Source organism: Anastrepha obliqua, chromosome 5 (assembly GCF_027943255.1).
Source record: "Anastrepha obliqua isolate idAnaObli1 chromosome 5, idAnaObli1_1.0, whole genome shotgun sequence".
Lineage (NCBI taxonomy): Eukaryota > Metazoa > Arthropoda > Insecta > Diptera > Tephritidae > Anastrepha > Anastrepha obliqua.
This window is the reverse complement of record NC_072896.1, coordinates 64,740,604-64,761,199: the sequence shown is the minus strand read 5'-3', so window position 1 is coordinate 64,761,199 and position 20,596 is coordinate 64,740,604. Positions and strand designations below refer to the sequence as shown.

General features: G+C 36.5%; 1 protein-coding gene across 3 annotated transcripts in view; it reads right to left on the bottom strand.

Moving 5' to 3' along the window:
* The window catches only part of LOC129246906 (rap1 GTPase-activating protein 1), a 115,345-nt gene extending 96,425 nt beyond the window's left edge, over positions 1-18,920 (bottom strand). For all 3 annotated transcript variants that reach the window (XM_054885634.1, XM_054885633.1, XM_054885635.1), the window contains exon 1: positions 18,675-18,920. The gene's annotated coding sequence lies outside the window, so the exon portion shown is untranslated. The remainder of the gene's footprint in view (positions 1-18,674) is intronic.
* Positions 18,921-20,596: the final 1,676 nt, after the last annotated feature.

Genomic DNA, 20,596 nt, shown 5'->3' with positions numbered 1-20,596 from the left:
TCGTATCGGTAACGTAGAACCGACTGCCGTGGAAACGCTGAGGATGCTCGGAAATTTTGGGCATGGAGCGTGTGGCAGCAAAGTTCGTTCCGTAAGCTCCTACCTATCCTGAATTGACCCCGTCATACTAAACATATGTCCGGCATGTGAAGGAACCCCGCACGACACTAACCACCTTTTCACATGCCCTCTAAAACCGACTCATCTAACACCCCTCTCCCTCTGGACCCAACCCGACGAAACAGCATGTTTTAGACGACGCCATAGCAGTCATATAGAGAAAAATCCCTATAGATCTCGCGATCAAAGAGCTGCAGAGGCTCTATAATTTAGCGCGAGAAATACCGCTTAGTGTTATTAAAGAAGAAGAGAGGCAGCGAACCATGAGAGAGTGGCAGCAACGCTGGGACCTTTCAAAAAATGGTCGTTGGACGAACAAGCTAGGTACCAGGCATAGCAAAACGGTTTTGAAGGAATTACGGTGAAATCGACTTCTCCGTGACGGTCCGCTTTAATTTGGAAAACGACCCGGTCTGCCTGACGAACCAAATAGTCCAAGGCATCTGCTATTCCGGTACCCGCACTTCCACACCGAAAGAGAAGACCTTTGCAGGATTTTTGGCGAGCATCCTACAGAGGCAAGCCTCACGATGAAAATGTGCAATAAACCTGCAAAACGGCGAGCATTAAGTGGTGTAGTAGCGCGTACATATAATGAAAACGCTTCGTGATGAAGAATGGATCCGAAAGGCGAACTTGCGCCATCTACAGCTTGATCTCTAGGCTGATATAAATACTGAAGAATCGTTGCAAGACGAACACAGGACAGATTCTCGTACTAGCAGTTAATACACTCCATAACGGCCTCCCGAGGTATTACTTAACGGCAGGTTTCCGGGAGGAGCAACCGTTGGGACAATAGAGAGTTTTTATTCAGATTAAAGTCCTACACCGACGGCCACAATGTGAGTATCGGCTTTCGATGCTTTCCTCCTCCACAAAAAAAAAGGCGACCAGACAGGCGCAGCGTAATTTAGAACCGGTCGGCCAATTGCTTTAAAAGTCACCAACAACATTTCTTTGCCTTTGCTCCAAGTACTGCCGGCTAGCGATATGAGGTCCTTGTTGGGGTTTTGGACTTTAGTAATTGCGGTTGTGTGCGCAGAGAAGGAGCACAAACTGCCGAAGGTAACTCCCAGTCGGCTTGCTAACAGTCGGTATTGGTGTGTCGTCCGTTTTGACCTTGAGTTGCAGTTTCACCTCCTGTCCAGGTGATAAAGAGAATCCCCGTAGACTTAGTGGGAGAAAGTTGTAGATTCCTCGCAGTGAAGAAGTGAGAAAGGCAGGCGAGGTAGTCGTTTACTTTGACGCACAGGTCATTAATGTCATTACCCGACGCCATTATCGTACAGTAGTCGACGCAGGATACCTGGGAAACTCCCACTGGTGGCTGGAGGAGCTTCGATATGTAGAAGTTGAAAAGCAAGAGTGAAAGAGCACCACACTGCGCAACATCTCGAAATAGTACCGACGAGTTTCGACCACTCAGATAGTTCGCCCGCGGTTGATCTGGGTGTTTGTGGCGGTGAGTGCTGTGGTAGTACTATGTGCTCTTCGGAAGCCATGCTGAGGTGTGGCTGGGGTCAGATGTTTCGTGTAGAGTCGGAGTAGAAGGGCTTCAAGAGTTCAAAACTATTCTCCCTGATTACCACTCGTCAGGAATTACGAGAGTGGCCATAGACATATTGAAAACGCTCGTGAGGTACTCTACTCCCAACGGACCCAGGTTTTTCAGCATCAGCATGGTAAGTCCGTCAAGGCTAATGGATTTTGATGTTTTCAGTTGGTTTATGGCCCCCTGGACCTCATCACTGGGGGAAACAAGCGGCGCACTGCTGTTTGGAAGTTTGTACAGCCGTCTGGTGACTAGACGCTTGTAGGCTAAAGTAGCTCGCGGCAGCGGGGAGAGCCTTGCGGAATACGCTTACTATGCTAAATGTCGAATCGTCTATCTGATCTGCCAAATGCTGTCCTCTGCGATCGGCTTGAGGGCCAAAGATCGTAATACGCATTAAAGTCACCTATTACCAATCAGTTTTCACCTCTGATGAGCGCACCGATTTCAGGGTGATATCCTGTCGGGTAGCAGGTGACAGGGGATATATAGATATTATAAATTTCGGACTCGGCATCGCTATAACTTGACATTCTAAGGTGCTATCCCTGAGGCCGATGCATTCATCGATGAGATGATAATGGCCTACTATACAGGGCCATGAACGCTAGGCCGCCACCACTGCCTCGCATACTTTCTGTGCACGTTATAGCCATCCATGGTTGTAAGGGAAGAGCTAGCGTGGAGTTTTGTCTTTTAAACCGCAGTTTTGTCGGACGCAAGTACATGTTGTATCAATTAACACAAACCCGGTGCCACCAAGGTGGAATTCAGGCGAAAAGGAGGATTGTTATGGAGTAAGTGGGAGTAAGCCCCACATACTACAGATGGGACCTTTGATGATGTTTCTGACATTTTGATTTTAGCCTCTTAATAAATTAAATAAAAAATAAAAGCAATCAGACCGCAGTATAGGTATTTGGACAGGTAGATAATCAGGTAAAAAAAAAGAGCTTCGTCTCGCTATTGTGACCAAGTGACGAACGTAAACAAGTGATTACTTTCCAATTGCATATTATTTGCACTGAATTTTTAATCGCGGAAGAAACTTTTTCTTTACACCGCACTGCCGAGATTACTCTATTTCAGCTTTTTAAAGGTCAATTTATATTAAATTGAGCACGCTTCAATTTGTACGTAAAGATGAGAAATACAAGGTAATTTTGAAATAAATGTTTGTATTTTAATCACGTACAGTGAACTTTAGTATATTTTCTAGGCGAGTTAATTACTAGATGCCCGGTTACAGTTCTGAATATCGCCGATAGGTATTATGAATCGTAATACAAACTGCTGGGCATAACGGATGTGAAACAATGCATTTTGCAAATTGCTCTTATACAACTTACATTCACACAAATTGGAGAGCATAGAAATTTTATAACTAAATAAGTAAGTATATAGGAATCGGTGAGGTAATGTGTATTGTACCAAAGGAGATTACCAACTCTGGTCGGAGGAGCTCGGCCAAACACATAACATAAGTGTACGCGCCAATTATTTATTTTTTAGTATAGTACGAGTGGGCATGAAGAATTCATTAAGTAAGAGGAACTATTATTCTTAGTGGAATTCTGATTAATTATGCATCGATAATTTTGTCACAAGAAAAACAAATGAAAATGTAAAAATTTAACTTTACATAAATTTTTGTTACAAAATACTCTTCATTTAGGAAAATTTTCCACAAACTGGCATCACCGGTGAAAATTGAGTTATAAAATCTTCATATAATGACGTGCGTCAGTTATATGTTTATATAATATATGTATATACACATATAGATTCGTTCTGCCCAAATACAATATTTTTATTTGGAATTTTTTAGAAAAATTACATATTTTAGTTTGAGAACAAAAAAGGTTAAAGATGTGTATATATGAGGTCATTTCAATAAATTAAATTTGTCAAATAATTTTTACGTAATGGCGGTCTCGCTTCCATTCGACATACTATACTTGTACTATATTTAGTTTCAAAACCAACGTATTATTGTAATAAAATCATTCCCTCCTGACAAATCGGCTCCCTTAGCAAGACACTGGGTTGCTAATTCTATAAATATTGAGTAAAAAGGGAAGAAACTTAAAATTTTTAGGAAAAACATTTTGTTTTTAAGAGTGTGTGATTATGAGTAAGAACTTGCTTGATATATCCAGGGCCGGTACGATATGGAATATATCCTGACATACCGCTTAAATCAGGATAATATAAAGTTTTTTTTTGGGCAGTGTGCGCGAAAGATGGACATTCTGACAATCCGAACCCGATGCCTTTCAACTAAAGGTTGCGAAAGTACTTAATGGATAACTTTAAAAATACTTAAGGTACCAACAAGAATTCATTAGGAACACCGGATGTTTTGCAGGTCGTGGTAACGTGCAAACTAATGAAACCGAGGGGGTTCGCCCAAGTTACACATCAATGTAGAATTTAAAATTATTTCTTTCTTATGATAAGGTGATTTTGAAGGAATTCTAGATTTGCAATGAGCTAGCATTTAACAAAGAGCTAAAATAGGCAGAAGAGTTGGATGGTCTCCACGAGGACGCGATGGAATACATTGCAGGCTTATTTATACAAAAACTGGGATTGATGGAACATGTTTCCAATGAGCGTACCTTTTTTGATTTTGTGTTTAATCAACTAAATTCTTCAATGGCAATTTCCATTTTTATACGAAATATACTTATTTACATTATTATTTTTCAAACCATCTCCAGTTTGTTTCCATTAAAATGAAAAAATAAATAAATTTCAGTCCCAAGAGCTGCTGGTTTGTCCCCGCACTAGGGTTGGAGCAGGAGGTAAGAATGGGTTAAGTCGGGGGAGTTGTGTTGCTCCGATAGGCTCCTTACCGTGGAGGTGTGGGTTGTGGTGGCGGTTGGTGGTTGGTGGTGCCGGCCTATCAGGGGGAGTAGTAGCCGAGGAGGCATCGGTTGCCTGCTGGCGGGAGCAACACGAAGCCACATACCGTGTGGACCACTCCCTATGAGTCTTAAGGCCTGAACAGGTCTTAAGATGTCTCCACCCGTGGCACTTATTGCACCTGAGGGGAAGCATTTGGAGCAAGGTTGCTGCGAGGAGTTGCTCCTGTGACGTAAGCTTTGGGGTGATATGCTGTTCACTAGAAAGGGCTAGTTTACTGGGGCGGTTTCCCGAACCCCCGAGTCATTCCGGTAACGTAGAACCGGCAGCCATGGGAATGGCGTCCCTCGTATAACACGGTTAATTCGTACCGTGCTATATCGAAACCGTGTTATACGAGACCTTGAAATAATATAAATAAAAGCAATGTGTACCGTGTTACATCGAAACCAAATCTTGGGGTGTAAAATTTTATGATAGCTGAAATTTCGTTCCAAATACTACATAAATGAAAAAGGTTGAAGTTTTTGTTAAGAAAACTTTATCAACTTCATTTACAAAGGACAAAACGCATATGTACTTTCACTTCTCAAATCGAAATGAGATATGTATTTTTTATAGCAATGAATTTGGGGTATTCCCCTTATTGAACGGAAAAAAAACTTCAAATTTAAAATGAATATTTTTCAAAATCGTGTTATATTACAATAATATCAATTCTTGCGCCGTGTAATATCGAAACCGTGTTTTACAAGTACCGTGGTATACGAGGGACGCCTGTATCTCTTGTGTGTGTACTGTGAGTGTACGAATAAATTGTGTGACCACTGTATACAATTACACGTACACTTGTGTTAGGTGTTTGGCCGAGCTCCTCGTCTTATTTGTGGCGTGCGTCTTAATTTGTTCCACAAATAGAGGAACCTTCAGTTTTAAGCCTTTTTAGGACTCCGAACGGCAAATGGTTTTTCTGAGGAGCTTTTTCGTGGTAGAAATAAACTCGAAGGTTTGCCATTGCCTTCCGAGTGGCGACCGCTATTAGGAAAAACCATTTCTATCTTTTGTTGTGTCATCCAGGGAGATTGGAACTCCCGAATGGTAGTCACGCACCAAGCCATTCGGCTACTACGGCCGAATCATTATATTTACATACATTATAGCATAAAGTGAAATATGAAATGAATATCAATGATAGCATAATAAATAAACCAAACATTAAAGTTATTCAATGTAAATTGATTTGAAATTTATAAAAAAAAAAGTATGCCACGATAGTGGAAATAGAATAAAAAGAAAAACAAGAAAAAACTCAGTCAACCAAAAGAAAACATTTGGTTTATTTTTACGTTGGGGTGGGGTACGGTACACTAGACAGGGCTAGTTTACTGGGGCGGCAGCCATTGGTCGGGAAAAAAACGAGTCATTCCGGTAACGTAGAACCAGCTGGCTTTGGAATGTTATTTTTACGTTCATTCAAGTTCCTTATATTGGGAAATTATTTCCGTAATAGCATGTATGCTTATGTTCGAGTTGTAATTTTTAATTTTTTTATTGTAATACTATTTACATATTTTTGAAACTATTTATTAAAAAAAAAGATTTGTGAAGGCGGCAGCGAAAATAAGCTTTATAATATTGATTGGGAATTATTATTTTTAGGCGACATCGTCATTATTCGTGTAGTTTTCAGGATTTTCATAGACTTATACATACAGTATTGGCCAAAACTAAAGACTCCCACGTACCACGTTTTTCTTATTAATTCGTTATTAATTACCAAAACTATTCAACACTTTTAATGTAAAAAACGGAAATTGCAAATATCCATAGTACTCAAATATAAAATTTTCAAAACTGAAACATGCCAAGTTTTTTCGTAATGACAGCCCTGGTTTGCTGTTTATTAGTTAATTCCTCTTACTAATGGTACTTAAAACTACGTGAGTAGCTGTGAATAATTTTTCCAAGAATTTGAAAATTTGGATAATAAATAAAATATTAAAGATTTAGACGGTACGAAGCGATTGACAAGGTCATAACAACAACGATTAAATCCTAGATATTGTGTCGTAACTACTACTTTTGATCTGGGGATGCTTCTCTCAGGCAATCGGTCCTATTCACCGAATAGAGGGTGCAATAGATTGCTTGATGTATACATACATTTTAAAAGATGTAATATTGCCGCATGCTGAGGAAGAAATGATGGAGATTTCAGCAGGAAACGATCTTAAGCAAATGTACCTTTAGACACTGTAAAACGTAGTTGCAGCAAAAAGCTATAGAGGCGAATTAGCATTTTATTTAAATAAAGTGACTATACCAAAAATTATTTGCGATAGTTTGGCCTATTTTAAGTTCACATTTTTGTTATTAGAATAGTGAAATAGTTAACAATATTTAGCAAAATCTTTTACTAAAAATTTAAAAAATACGGTTAGTGTTCCAGTGGTATAAAATACCACTTTTACGAAATCATGCTTTGTTAATAACTTTTAAACGGTTTAAAAGAATTACCATCTGTTTTGAAGTATTGACACTGGTTCCAAAACGGGACTCGGGCAGTATACTAGATAATTACCTAAGCTTTTAAAGAAGCCTTGTACAACATATCGCTCGTAGTTATTAATAACTTAATTTCTTCTATGCTCAAAAGATGAGCTGAAGTTATCAAAAATAATGGGTTTAGTACAAAATACTAAACAATAAACGTAAATAACTTATAGCTTCTGATGACGCTCAAGCATGCATGTCCTGCAGCTTATATGTATGTGTGCGTGTCGGGTGCATGACGCTAATATCTAAAACTTTTGATTTTCATCATACAAAAGCCGACAACAAGTATGTGTGACACGAAGCAAATTCGTGTGTCGCCCGACACGCACACATATAAGCTGCGGGACTTGCATGCTTGAGCGTCACCAGGAGCTATTACTATTAAGGGGAGGGGTTCTTTAATTTTGACCATTTCATTTATGAGTGATAAGGGTGTTTTCAATTCTAGTTCTTTATATTAAAAGTGTTGAATAAGTTTTTTTTTTTTTGTTTAATACCGAATTAATAAGAAAAACATGGTACAAAGATGTAAGATATTTTACATGGTTTTTAATCCTGTAAAGGGGCGCTTTAGTTTTGGCCAATACTGTATATATGAGATTATTTTCCTAAATACGATATATACATTTAACGATAAGACAATATTTTGGTTAGTAGTGAAAAGCATGAGATTCTTTATTCCAAATTTTCGACTGCGCTGCTTTTTTATAAGATATACATACACACACGGACAAAATTATCACACAACAACTAATTTTGGGATCAAGAAGCTGTATCTTGAGAAAAAATTAATGTAATCGAATGAAAAATTAGTGGGTGTGTGAATAATTTAAATCTTAAAAGAAAACAATATTTTCATAATGGATTAATTTGGATTATTATACAACCTTAGTTAAATAATTGCGTTATATTACATATTTCTCTTCAACGACATTTCAATGCACTAAGCAAATAAGGACTTGAAAAAACTTCTTTTTTTTGCGATTCCCTAGAAGGTTAAGACTTTCCTAATTAGGATGGTGGGTCCCTGCTCATTCCAATGGACATGGTAGGTGGTGACAAGCCTCTTCCGCCGACTATCCAAATATATTGTGACAGTATTGAAAGTTTAGTCGAAAGATGAACTATTAAAGGAACGATAGTTAGAAAAGAATATAATGAACTAAAAAATCAGTAGACCAAAAGGGAAAAATTCCAGTGATGCTTTTTACCTATTTACTTTGGAATAACCATAGATACTTTAGAGTAGCAGTCAAAATGCAGTACATATATTTTTTACTAATATTGCAATTTAGTTTTCATTACCGGAAAAAAATTGAAGTAAAAATATTTTTTTACTGATTACTGAAAGAAATTGCAAAAATAGGTACTGATAATATAATTTGATTTGGATTATCAGTAAAATATTTACTGTTTATTGGTAGTCAAAATATAGCACACTCTCGTCAGGGAAATTAAATTGTTTATGTACTCAATAAATAGTTTTAGTTTTGGCTTATCTTCTTTTCCTCAGAAAAAGTAAAGGAACATAATATATATGTATATATATTTGGCTCGTACACCCTTTTTGGGTGTTTGGCCGAGCTCCTCCTTCTATTTGTGGTGTGCGTCTTGATGTTGTTCCACAAATGGAGGGACCTACAGTTTCAAGCCGACTCCGAACGGCATATATTTTTTTGCGAAGCTATTTCATGGCAGAAATACACTCGGAGGGGCGACCGCTATTAGAAAAATGTTTTTATTAATTTTGATTTCACCGAGATTCGAACCTACGTTCTCTCTGTGAATTCCGAATGGTAGTCACGCACCAACCCATTCGGCTACGGCGGCCGCCAAATATTATAGTATTAATAAATGAAAATGGAAAAATAATCGTCAGCTGATTGTCCGTTGGGGGAAAAGACGTCAGTAGAAGCACCGCCGAGATGTATGAACGCAATAATACCTACATTCTTGCTTCGGCTGACGGTCTTTCCACCGCTATAAACGCAGCTGACCATCACTATTATATTTTCATATGTGTCCAAAATTATGTAAAAAAATGTAAATTTTTTTTTTTCACGTTCACCTGTTCAGCTGACGTGTTTCCCCCTCTACCGCGCAGCTGACTATTTTTTTTATTCTACTAAATGTCAACAGTACATGGAAAAAATTTCAGCCGGTATAAAATGAGTTGGTAGAAATTTTTTTTCACACGTTTCGTACCCTCCCACAATCACACCCACCGCGGGTGCGCCAGCTGACGTTCACTTTCGTTATTCATGAAGTTCTGGATTTGCCAGCACAAAGTCCAGGCCTTAACCCCATTGAAAATCTGTAGAATGATATTAAGGTTAAGGTTGGGCAAACAACTTTAACAATGCCTATGAACTATGCAAAAGAGTACAGGAAGCGTGGAACTGTATACCTAGGGAGAGATGTCAAAATTAATATAAAGTTCAATCAACAGATTTGAGCAAAAAGAACTGTTTTGCCAGATTATCCAATAAAAATAATAGGCATTATATATTATGGGTCAGCTTTCCATTAACTACCACGAAATGTTTGTAACAATATTCACTTATAAACACTCTTTATTAATTAAAGATTTGGTTTAAACCTGTTTTTATTAAATAATACTTCGAATTCTATTAAAATTCTATTAAGTTATTAAAAAATAGTCTTCTAAACATTCGTAATACCGCGCAAAATAAATGTACGGGACGAACTGTCAAAGGAACGAGAGAATGGAATACAGCGAAACGAGAAAAACCCAGACAACCAAAAGGGAACAATTCTTACATTAATTTTAGAAAATATAAAATACAAAAACATTATGAAAACGGTAGCCCATAATACTGTGGTTAGAGAAAGAAGAATTCTATACGTCAACGACGCGTAAAAATCACGCGAATATTATACCGTTTTTCAATAGGTGCGCTTCAACTTTTTTCCGATAGGGAGGGCGAACGACGCAATATTTTTTATTTTTCGCTTGTCATTTGTAAACTTCATTAGTATACATTTCATCATGGAACGCTTGAGCAACGATTGCAAATCGTGCAAATTTTTTATGAAAATAATCGTGCCAATTTTTTATGAAAATTTATAAATTTTCCAAAAAATCATCTTCAGTGATGAAGCTCACTTTTGGCTCAATGGCTTTGTCAACAAGCAAAATATGCGTTACTGGGCAGAAAGCAATCCACACGTGATTCATGAGGCACCGTTGCATCCCGAAAAAATCACTGTTTGGTGCGGTTTACATGCCGGCGGCGTAATTGGCCCATATTTTTTTGTTGACGAGAACGATCGCCACGTTACTGTGAATGGAAATCGATACCGCGACATGATAAACGATTATTTTTGGCCGCAATTGAATGGTATGGACTTAGACGACATGTGGTTTCAACAGGACGGGGCCACAAGCCACACAGCACACGCTACAATTGATTTGTTGAAGAGTAAGTTCGATGAGCGCATTATTTCCAGAAATGGACCGGTCGAATGGCCGCCGCGCTCGTGTGATTTGACGCCTCTAGACTATTTTCTTTGGGGTTATGTGAAGTCATTGGTCTACAGTAACAAGCCGGCGACGATTTGTGAGCTCAGAGCCAATATTGAACGCGAAATTGCTGGAATTTCGGCCGATTTATGCAAACGAGTGGTCGAAAATTGGGTTCAACGATGGGACTTCGTGAAACGTGCACGCGGTGGTCATGCAAAAGAAATCGAATTTCATACTTAAATGTATATGTTCAAACTCGATAATAAAAAAAAATTTAGTTAAAAAAGTCAAACCGTTTGTGTTTTATTCAAAAAAAAAGTTGAAGCGCTCTTGCTGAAAAACGCTTTATAATGGGGAAATGCACATCCTTTTACTTTCAAAGCGCGCGGCATTATACTGAATATTCCTCAACAGTTTCCATAATTTAAATGGAAATTAATCTTTTAAAGCACTGAAGGCCCTGGTAGCCAGTGTGCTAATTAAATTAACGTTATTTAGTATATATCCCCTATAAATAATAATAATAATAAATCTTTTAAAGTTCCTAATGTTTTGTCGGGATGCATTACAGATGAATGTCAATTACAATTTACCCAAAGCATTATATCCATATAAATAAATGTATGTATGTACATATATGTATATCAAAAACTCATGAAATGGAAATACATAAGTATGTATGCATTTGTGTAGGTATTTGTTAACACAATTAGCACACTGTACTTTGCTAACAACTATGCGCATATTCTATGTTTTTGTAACATTAACTTCACATTAATTGCTCAACGTAATGAAACAATTCAAAAAATTAAAATTTCCTTTGCACAGCACACTCACTACACCGAAAATGCTAAACTCTCTCAGCATCTATTTTTTTTACAAATTTGTCACATCCTATTCTGCACATGTCAATGTACCTTCAAATTTTGCAAAATATAACTTTCGTATAATGGGCTTAGACACTCTTTTTTTTCGCAATAATTCTCATTGCTCTTTGGTCTAAAATACGAAACTGCTATACAAAATTTATTTCGCGCACAGATGTGTTTGTCACAGTCCTCGACATGTAATATGTACAAAATTTATATTCGTTTATTGCTTTTCTTTTTGTGTTTGTCAAGAAAAACTGTTTCCGTAATTTACACGAACGGTTTTCGTGAATCTATGTAACACCGACCGTGCCAATAATATCACATCGAAATAATATCTGCCGCAAACTAAACCTGACTGTCAACCAGCCGAGCTGCTAAAAATTTAATTCACGACTCTTACTCACATGGTTGCTGAGCTGAGTGCATTAAAGTGTCAGAAAGTGGGGAAGAAGCGCAATAATACACAAATCATAAAACACATACACCGGCCAAGTAGGAGCGAGCACAGTGACGACAAAAAAAAACTTTAGCAAAAAATTGTCGTTTGCGCTAAGCTCTGAATTATTTAATAAACGAATACATATAAAATAATTTTAATATACTATACATATGTATGTATATACGTATGCATAACGAACGCCGAGATTATTTATTCAAATGTAAAGTAACATATTTATTTTAAACATGCATTTTTAAAAATACTTATGCACATGATTTGTAATTACTCTCCAACGAATTGATATCACGACCAGATGGCCAATCAATCGCCCCCAGAGAAGAAATAAGAGAGGAGATTTGTGATTAACAAACAAAATCTTCGGCGCAAAATGAATTGATAATAGTAGCAGAACAGCTGAGGCCTAGAACAAATAGCCAGGCAAGTGTTCCGCGGGACTATCAAACATGAGAAAGAAAAGCAAAGAGTCGGAGAAAAACAAACAGTCAATGAATCATTGTAAAGAATTCGTGCTAACGGTTGTCAGCTGAATACTCTCTTGTTGATAAGGTCGCCAATTTACATTTATTGAAACTAACTACTGGGCGGGTGTTTTTTTAGCTGCATGAGAAATAATGAATATGAAATAAATTTGGAATATTTATAAGATATATAATAATATGTACAGCAACTCACAGCCAAAACAATGCAGTAAACTTTTTGGAACAAATAACGAAATTACGGGAAATAAAACATGTTATTGACAATTAACATCAATTGAAAGATGCAAAAATAATGCAGCCCTAAAAATCATTGCTTACAGTATCAAAAGCTTTAAGAAGTAGAAAATAAATATTTTGTAGCATAACCTCTTTTCTCAATAACACTTTGGAGGCCCTTTAAAGCCCATTCCACAAACTTCTTAGTATATTCAGAAGAAATGTTTTCCCATTCAACTTTTAACGCCTTTTTGAGGTTTCGAACATTAAGGGGTTAGGGGTAGTCAGAGGCCCGAAAAAATGATGATTTTCACGAATTTTTTTTTGCTACTTAATTAATTTATTTAACAAAAATAAAAACATAGCATAAAAACATCATGTTTTAACTTGACTTCACCAAAATTTCAAAAAAAAAAAAAATTAATAATTGCAAAAGTTATCGCTGTTTGTGTGAAGCCCGTTTCTCCAGAAGTCCCTTGCGGTGAACATCACAAGTCCTTGCAGATTAATCTAAAACCAATCGGACAAGAAAAATTAGTTTTATTAATAGATAATCTTGTGCCTGATCGAAGCTTTTTTTTTCAAAATGAACAAAATGGCGGCCTCAGAAAATTTTTTCCAGATTTTAGAAAAAAAAACCAACAGTTAATTGTTAAAAAAAAATCGAAATTTTTGAAAAAAAAAATCCTTCGATCAGGCACAAGTTTTTTATGTTTTTCAAAAGCTGTATAAATTTTATTGAAATCTACGTAGCGGTTTTTAAGTTACAATGTTCACCAGTTTGAAAAACATAGTTTTGAGAAAAACGCATTTAAAGTTTTGCTATCGGCTCCGCAGCGGCCGAGCGCCCTTTGTTAATTGTTGAATAACTTGAAAAGTATTTGTCGGATTCACTTCAAATTTTTACACAATATTTTTAAAACATTATACTTTAAGAAAATGCAAAAAAAAAATCGATTTTTTGAAAATTCTGACTACCCCTAACCCCTTAATTTTTTCGAGCAGACTACATATGTATGTACATAAATATATATGAAATTAAATGAAGATGGAAAAAAAAAATGTTTGAGGTAATATATTTGCAAGATTTTAGCTTATAATTGCTGTTGTTGTTGTAGCAGCATAAACATTCCCCATACTTACATACGGGGAATGCTGCCGGAGTGACAGTCCTTGGCCGGATATAAATCCGGGTAGTTTCGGCAACGTAGAACCGACTGTCGTTGAGCTTATAATTGCTATAAGTTATTGCTGCAGCGTTTTGGCTGCGTACGTATGTATGTACCCGTACGTATACAATTATACTTATACAAATATATAAGTGCATATTTAATTGGCACGTACATCCTTTATTGCGTGTTTGGCCGAGTGCCTTCTTTGGACGGCAGATAGTTTTTTTATGAGAAGCTTTTCCATCTCAGAAATACTCTAAGAGATTTGGGATTGACTGTGGAGGAGTAACCGCCTAGAAAAAACCTGTTTGAATGTCAAAATGGTCCGTTTTTGTTTGTGTTTGTGGATGGTGCGTTGGTGCGTTGGTGAGTCTTTACATAATTGATTACATATTTGATTAAAATTTTGGCGGTTACTCCTCGGCAGCCAAGTGTCAGGCCGTTAACCGGCTCTGTCAGCGATTTGGAAGGAATCTGTGGATTTACTGACGTATCCTAGGTTATGACAGCGGTTTGTTTACACAAAAATTGAGATTGTGTTGGTGATATACGCCCAAAATCAACACAACCTTCGCCATTATAAACAAACCATTTTTCTTCTTGATACCAATTGCATGTTTATTTTCGAGCAAAGTACAGACTTCACTTGAATTACCAGAAAACCTTGGATTACTAGATCAAAACCATTTTCTTCCATACAAATTATCTATACTATAAAGGTGAATGTTTGTACGTTGTCCGCGCATCACTACGAAACGACAACACCAAATGACGTAAAAATTTGTATACCTTAATATCTTCCTCCAATGAAAGTTATAGGCATGTTTTTATGAAACTGCTCCTACGCGACCGGGGCCGCGGTTAAAGCTAGTTTCCTCTAATCAAGAGAACCGGAGGGTAAATAACGGGTGGGTCATATACAATAGCTTTTTGAACCACCTATTTTTTTGAGAATGGTAACACAAATGACATGTCAAATGTATTCATAATTTACATAAAGGTTTGACATTTACGAAATGGGACGCTATACGCTTGAACAAAATTGGGAAATATTGAAAACCTATTTCCAAATTGGTGGGTCTTCTTCTTCTTCCGCGGTTACAGTAAATGGCGAGCGTTAGCGTGACATGCTCAACGAGTTTTTGTTTCCAAAAATTGAAGAAGATGACATGGACGACATTTGGTTTCAACAGGACGGTGCAACTTATCACACTGCCAAAGTTACACTCGAACTTTTGGCTACCGTTTTTGAATTCCGATATCAATTGGCCGCCTCTCGGAGCTGTGATTTAAGCCCGTTGGACTATTTTTTGTGGGGAGCCGTTAAGGACAAATGCTATGCGAACCATTCAGAGACGATTGATGTTTTAAAACACGAAATCGAAGTTGCCATTCATGAAATTGAAGCCCAAACAATCGAAAATGTGCTTAAAAATTGGGTTGATCGAATGGCCTACTGTAAAGCCAGTCGTGGCAGTCATTTGGACGATATTATTTTTCAATCAGAAATGACAATGTTCAATCTTCAAAATAAAAAAAAAGTTTGAAAAAATATTGATTAGTTTTTTTTTTTATAGCCGATTCAAAAAGCAAATTTTACATGGCCCACCCTATATGTATGTAAATACTTGCAGATCACAAGTACAATATTAAAAAGTTTTCTTTGAACAAAACGTCAAAACAAACAAATGGTGAGGGTCCTTTTATGAAGAAAAGTTCTTATAATGCTTTCACATTAAGTGGATTATATACTTCTTCGTGCTTAACTCCCAATCCGTAATTAAAAAACAAGATTCTTCTTCTTAATAGGCGCGATAGACACGTACGCGTTTTTGGCTGAGTTAAACAAAGCGCGCCACTCGTTTCTTTCTCATGCTAACCGGCGCCAATTGGACACACCAAGTGAAGCCAAGTCCTTCTCGACCTGATCTTTCCAACGCAGAGGAGGTCTTCCTCTTCCTCTGCTACCACCAACTGGTACCGCATCGAATACTTTCAAAGCCGGAGCGTTTGTATCCATTCGGACGGCATGACCCAGCCAACGTAGCCGCTCGATCTTTATTCGCTGCGCTATGTCTATGTCGTCGTAAAGCTCATCGTTCCATCGCCTGCGATATTCGCCGTTGCCAACGTGCAAAGGTCCAAAAATCTTGCGCAGAATCTTTCTCTCAAACACTCCAAGCGTCGCTTCACGGGATGTTGTCATCGTCCACGCTTCTGCGCCATACGTTAGGAGGAGCCTTGTAGAGTGTTAGTTTTGTTCGTCGAGAGTGGACTTTACTGCTAAGTGCCCATTTACACAGGGAAACATTTTGTTCGGGGGTGAAGGACGGCCGCGGAAGAGGGAAGGGAATTTGTCTCCTGTACTGGCGACACGCTTTGCTCTTCTTATTCGTATTTCCTTAAAGCATCATCGTATATCTTAAAGCAATTTTTGACAGTTGCTTCATTTGTTTTCTTCTTTTGTGGGAGAAAGTTCTGAGTTATGTGTTGGTTTTCAATCAAACGGAAGATAACAACGATGACAAACATCCGAACGCTGCTTGGGAAATTCACAATTATTTTTGCTAGTAAAGTAAGTATAATTCAAAATAGTTCTGAGATATGTTTATGTTGAATTCTCATTTTTCCCCCGCTTTTCTAGATAATCAAGTTAATTTTAAGTTAATTATTTATAAATGAAGTATTTTTAATTTAAATTTTTTATTCAAGTACAATATTATTATATAACAAATTATTTATTATTTAACCAGTTTGCATTCTTCATTGATTGTTGACGAACGTTTTCCGCTTTACATGTTAGCGGGTTGTAGAATATATTCGAACCAGAAGGTGCTAATGTAGTAAACCTCAAAATGTTGCCGAAAACAATTTTGCCCGTGTGGCCGCGAATGAGACATGAAAAGAGAATTTCCAGTGTCTCCCTTCCACTTGTCTCCGTGTTTAAATCCGGTGTAAGTTGTCTACTTAGTCCAAATTAGCACTTGTTGGCAAGGAAGATTCTTCATTGGATTTCAAGGCTGACATTATTTAGGTGTTGATGCTGGTTCCTAAATAAACGAAGTCTTTTAACATTTACTTTTTAAGTTATTAAAAATAGTCTTCTAAACGTTCGTCATACCGCGCAATATAAATGTACGGGACGAACTGTCAAAGGAACGAGAGAATGGAATAAAGCGGAACAAGAAAAACCCAGTCAACCAAAAGGGAAAAGTTCTCACATTAATTTTAGAAAATATAAAAAAAGCATTATGAAAACGGTAGCCTATAATACTGCGGTTAGAGAAAGAAGGGCTGTGCTTTCCATTTCTACCACCATACATTTGCTTATAATGTCTAAGTGCGTAGACCGGATTTAAAAATTATAACACGCAAATGTAGTCACTATATCCGTCTTTTGATTTATATTACTTTTTATAAATTAAAATTAAGAGTTAATAGCAATATTTAACGTTAAAAATGCATATTTTTTGCATAAGCTTGAAAAACTGCTCTATTACAGACGCTTATTTCACTTAAACACAAACACAGAAAAAACAAAATCACTTATAAACATTCTTTATTACATTTAGATTCGATTTAAAGCTATTTTTACTAAATAATAGTCCAAATTCTATTAAAATTCTATTATTACAAATGTTCTTCTAACCGTTTGTAATACCGTGCAGAATAAATGTGAGGAGCGAACTGTCAAACGAACGATGAGAGAGAGAAGAACAAAGCGAAATAAGAAAAACCCAGTCAACCAAAAGAACAATTCTTTTATTATTATTTATAGGGGTGCTTTCTTGATATCAAATATACATATATATTACAAAAAAAATATTTTTACAAATACTGAAAATTTGGAATAAAAATCGCGCGATTTTTAGTCCAAATTATCGCCTGCGGCGCTTTTTTGATTTCAAATATACATAATATTACAAAAACAAATATTTTTACAAAAAAACAAAAAATGTATAAATAGTGAAATAATGCTAAATTTTCGTCATCGGCACTCATAACTTTTACAATAAAACAACGTTCTCATAAGTGCTATGAATTATAAAACCTAAGTTAAATGCTTGCTGGGTTGACGACTGCTGTATACTCTTTTCTTCAACTGTATTTCAGTACAAACTGCAAATGCGGTCGAAAAAAACCTAATTTTTAAACTTCTCCTGGGGGTTCTATAGGGACACTAGGAGGTTGGGACTTTCACAGTTATAATGGTGTGACCTTGCTCTTTCTAATGGGCGTGGTGGGTGGTACCACGCCCCCTCCCTCTCCGCCCCCCATTCAAATATATCGTGGTAGTAAAGGAAAGTTTTGCCCATAATTTAAATGGAAATCAATCTTTTAAAGCACTGAAGGCCCTGGTAGCCAGTGTGCTAATTAAATTAACGTTATGTAGTATATATCCCCTATAAATAATAATAATAATAAATCTTTTAAAGTTCCTAATGTTTTGTCAACATCAGATGGATGTCAATTACAATTTCCCCAAAGCATTATATCCATATAAATAAATGTATGTATGTACATATGTATGTATATCAAAAACTCATGAAATGGAAATACATAAGTATGTATGCATTTGTGTAGGTATTTTGTTAACACAATTAGCACACTGTACTTTGCTAACAACTATACGCATATTCTATGTTTTTATAACATTAACTTCACATTAATTGCTCAACGTAATGAAACAATTCAAAAAATTAAAATTTCCTTTGCACAGCACACTCACTACACCGAAAATGCTAAACTCTCTCAGCATCTATTTGTTTTTACAAATTTGTCACATCCTTTTCTGTACATGTCAATGTACCTTCAAATTTTGCAAAATATAACTTTCGTATAATTGGCTAGACACTCTTTTCTTTAACAACCAAGGTGGAAAATCTTACGGAGAAACTTTTCGCAATAATTCTCATTGCTCTTTGGTCTAAAATACTAAACTGCTATACAAGATTAATTTCGCGCACAGATGTGTTTGTCACAGTTCTCGACATGTAATATGTACAAAATTTATATTTGTTTATTGCTTTTCTTTTTATGTTTGTCAAGAAAAACTGTTTCCGCAATTTACACGAACGGTTTTCGTGAATCTATGTAACACCGACCGTAAATATAATACCATATCCAAAGAATATCTGCGGCAAACTAAACCTGACTGCCAACCAGCCGAGCTGCTAAAAATTTAATTCACGACTCTCACTCACATCGTTGCTGAGCTGAGTGCATTAAAGTGTCAGAAAGTGGGGAAGAAGCGCAATAATACACAAATCATAAAACACATACACCGGCCAAGTAGGAGCGAGCGCAGTGACGACAAAAAAAAAACTTGAGCAAAAAATTGTCGTTTGCGCTAAGCTCTGAATTATTTAATAAACGAATACATATAAAATAATTTTAATATACATACTATACATATGTATGTATATACGTATGCATAACGAACGCCAAGATTATTTATTCAAATGTAAAGTAACATATGTATTTATTTTAAACATGCATTTTTAAAAATACATATGCACATGATTTGTAATTACTCTCCAACGAATTGATATCACGACCAGATGGCCAATCAATCGCCCCCAGAGAAGAAATAAGAGAGGAGATTTGTGATTAACAAACAAAATCTTCGGCGCAAAATGAATTGATAATAGTAGCAGAACAGCTGAGGCCTAGAACAAATAGCCAGGCAAGTGTTCCGCGGGACTATCAAACATGAGAAAGAAAAGCAAAGAGTCGGAGAAAAACAAACAGTCAATGAATCATTGCAAAGAGTCCGTGCTAACGGTTGTCAGCTGAATACTCTCTTGTTGATAAGGTTGCCAATTTACATTTATTGAAACTAAATACATGGCAGGTGTTTTTTTTTTAGCTGCATGAGAAATAATGAATATGAAATAAATTTGGAATATTTATAAGATATATAACAATATGTACAGCAACTCACAGCCAAACCAATGCAGTAAACTTTTTGGAACAAATAACGAAATTACGGGAAATAAAACATGTTATTGACAATTAACATCAATTGAAAGATGCAAAAATAATGCAGCCCTAAAAATCATTGCTTACAGTATCAAAAGCTTTAAGAAGTAGAAAATAAATATTTTGTAGCGTAACCTCTTTTCTCAATAACACTTTGGAGGCCCTTTAAAACCGATTCCACAAACTTCTTAGTATATTCAGAAGAAATGTTTTCCCATTCAACTTTTAACGCCTTTTTGAGGTTTCGAACATTAATTTTTTCGAGCAGACTACATATGTATATGCATAAATATATATGAAATTAAATGAAGATGGAAAAAAAGATGTTTGATATTTTTTTTTAAGAAGCTTTTCCATCTCATCAATACTCTAAGAGATTTGGGATTGACTGTGGAGGAGTAACCGGCTAGAAAAAACCTGTTTGAATATCAAAATGGTCCGTTTTTGTTTGTGTTTGTGGATGGTGCGTTGGTGAGTCTTTACATAATTGATTAAAATTTTGGCGGTTACTCCTCGGCAGCCAAGTGTTAGGCCGTTAACCGGCTCTGTCAGCGATTTTGAAGGAATCTGTGGATTTACTGACGTATCCTGGGTTATGACAGCGGTTTGTTTACACAAAAATTGGGATTGTGTTGGTGATATACGCCCAAAATCAACACAACCTTCGCCCATTATAAGCAAACCATTTCTCTTCTGGATACCAATTGCATGTTTATTTTCGAGCGAAGTACAGACTTCACTTTAATTATCAGAAAACCTTGGATTACTAGATCAACACCATTTTGTTCCTTACAAATTATTTCCTCTAATCAAGAGAACAGGAGTGTAA